We start from the raw sequence: 3,472 nt of genomic DNA on the forward strand, positions 1-3,472 counted from the left end.
CGAAAGGAAATAATAAGACATAGTAGTAAGGAAAAAAAATAAGAAATTACAAAAACACATATTTACAAAATCGATTGATATGACATAATTGATTGATTAAATTTATTGGAAATTCCATGCGCTACTATTCAAAAAGTGTCATTTTATATTTGAATATTAATTCAAGTTTTGAGTTAAGCGATATAAATATTAGTGATTTTTGTAAGCATCAGACAACTACTACCTTCCTTATGCGAATTCTTCCATTCCTTTCAAAATGAATAACCACTCTGTGAAAGTATATATTCTCTTCTAATATCGGCATAAGGAATGCCACAAATCTAGACTGAGACCAGATATTCCAGATTACGGATATCCCTCACTCTTTTCTTATCGATGTCGTTTATGGATGATCATAACACATGATATCCTTCGCTATTGATCGTTCCCTTGTTTGTTACCAGTAGTGATACGCTATATTGCAGTGAAAGTAGGGTCACTATTGCAGTCGATTTTAATTTGGATATTAGATTCAAAACTCATCAATTTATGGAACAGTTATGGCTAATATTTTGATTAAATTTATGAACTGAATTGAATTTTTCATGAAGAAAATTGAAAAAAAAATTTCATTATAATATTCACCATCTTATCAATCTATTACATCTTATTATTTGTTTAATAGTCTTAAGATTACTGTATTATATTAATTTATTAGGTGGAATTATAAGCAGAAGTAATACGCTACGTTTATGGTAAAAGTTTTTCATTCTACTAAATACTTTTCCTAAACATTTTTCAATTTCGTAATTTAGCTTGTTTAGATAATTTTATTGGATTAGCACGGTAATTAAGGATACTGTGCACCTGATGATGATGCTCAACTTTTGTGTTACTGTCGACATTGCTGACAACAACTGCGACACAATCTTGACTTTTGATTAGAAATGTTGGGATTATTTCTTTCCTATAGTTGATTTGATTTCGCTCATTTTCTATAACGCGATTTATTACGTCATTGTTGTGATACAATTGAAAAAAAATTAAAAAGTGCAATCCACAAATATATCAAAATATGTGTACGTGAGATTTGCGTGTAAATCACATTTCAAATGTTTTCTTTTAACGTACTTTGATTCATTTACTGAAAAAATCATTGAAATATCTCATTTGTCGCATTGATAAATAAAGTTATCATAAGCACTACGATACGAAAGATAGCACCTAAACCGGAATAGTTCCGATGTCTCAGCAAATCGATGATAAGATGCTCAGTAACACTTTGTAGTAACGGTGCGGATATGTTCAGTTCATAGTTATTTAGTGTGGAATTTTCCAAAGGGCATCAATTCTGAATTTTTTTTTAAACGCATACTCACCGAAATTATTAAAATAATTGCCTGAAAATGAATCAGTCCTAATCCAATCAACCGATTTTATCCGAACTTGCTATTGCGATACTGCAACATCTATGGCTGGATCATGAAATGATAAGAAGAATGAAATTTGGATCTGTAACAAACGATCACTTGTTTTCGGTAGGGGGTAAATTCGCCAATCTTAAATACTGATTTTAATTTTTTTTTCGTTTTTTTTTTTGCAATTTCGGCATTTTTAAAGAGAAATTCAAAATTCCTTTGAGCAATATAGTATATACTGTTGGAAAAACCGAAATAGTTATATCGTAAAATCATTCATTCAAATAGATCGCATTTACATATTTTTTCTCTCATGCTTAAATTCAAGAGTCAGTTATCTAATCTACTAAAAGTGCTTCTTTTGATGTTAAGATTTGTGCATATATGGTAACTAATTTGTAAAGGCTTTATCTCATGCAAAAATCTTTTATACAATGATGAGAAAGCTGTACATCAGATAAAATAATTTCTATGCAATCTTTTCTAAAGAGAACTGTTCTTATATGTAAACTTCTCTTGCACCTGTGAGAATACTGCAATATACAATGGTTGTTCCTCTTCACACAGCCTATATATAAACCCTAAGAATCCCTAAGAAGGTTTAATGTTAATGCTAAATTTTCTGCACGTCGCCGCTACTCAGTACAATCCGGAGTTATTTCCGAATCTCCAATATTTCTCCCGTTATCCTACGTTATTAAGTTGGACCTTATTATACTATAGTCGGAATTACTTCTACCTGTTTTTATTGTATTTGTTATTGAACAACAATAAAGGATAACTATTATATTCCTCGAACACATAACCAATCGGTATTCAGTAAGTCACTTTTTTATAAAAAAATGACTGCTTTATTACTAACAAAAAAACAGTAATCCTCATCTTCTCACTCTCATTATAATACTTTCACGACAAAATTTTTTTGGTGTCCGAGGTGAGGTACCGATATTAACCATAACAAATAATTATAATCGGAAATACCTATTGATATGACTTCTGTTATACTAGAAAGTATAAAACCTGTAATGAATCGACTAATAAACATCCTCCAAGAAGTAAAGGCGCTAGATGTCGGATTGCCAGAGCAAAGTTTGCCATGTTCAGATGACTTCAAATACATGAAGCTAGGAAACGACTTTTTGAAGAAAAAATTATGAGGCTACACATGTGCATTCAATCACTTCAAGAAGAGAATGACAGATGGATTGATTATCTTCAAAAGGCCCTTACCACATCAAGGAAAAAGGAGGAGGAGGAGGAGAAATATCAAGAAGTAACGATAGGAGAGCAAGGAATTTTTAATTTAATATATGAAGCAAAAGAAGCCGTCATCACTTTAACTATTTATCAAAAGGAAATTGACTCCGAAATCCAGAAATTAACACAAACTCTGAACCAGCAGCATACATTACCAACGGAGGTAACGAAACCAACTCCACCTACATATACTAATGTCAATCTTCCTCAATTATCTTTATCTGTTTTCAATGGCGATCCACGACAGTGGAGAGAATTTTGGAGTAGCTTTAACGCTGCTATCCACTCGCAAACCGTCCTGGAAATCCAAAAACTAAACTACTTGATCTCCTGTTTAAAAGGATCAGCACTACAAGCAGTAAGAGGTTTCGATATTGCCCCTCAGAACCATGAAGTTGTGCGAAAATTATTGACCGAAAAATATGGAGACTCATCGATGACAACCAAATTATTATACAACGAACTACGATCCATAAAACGAAACGAAAAGGAATGGATTGAAGCCGTTGAAAAAAAAATGGAAAGAATCTTCCGACAATTAAAAGCACTGGGTGAAAATTTAGAACACTCCAGCATAGAAAGTGTAGTTGAAAGCCGACTACCGCGATGGATACTTGACAAAGTATACCATCAGAAAACCAACGATTCTCCATGGTCAATATTAAAACTAAGAAGATTTCTCGGGAACTTAATCCAAGTCAATGAATTGGTAAGGAACCAATTTACATCTACTCAAATGGAAAGAAAACCCATTTTGTCCAAATACAAACAAACTCCAAAAGGGATATAATGAAACTTCAGCACTAGCAACAATTCAT

Source organism: Loa loa (assembly GCF_000183805.2).
Source record: "Loa loa unplaced genomic scaffold supercont3.763, whole genome shotgun sequence".
Taxonomy (NCBI): domain Eukaryota; kingdom Metazoa; phylum Nematoda; class Chromadorea; order Rhabditida; family Onchocercidae; genus Loa; species Loa loa.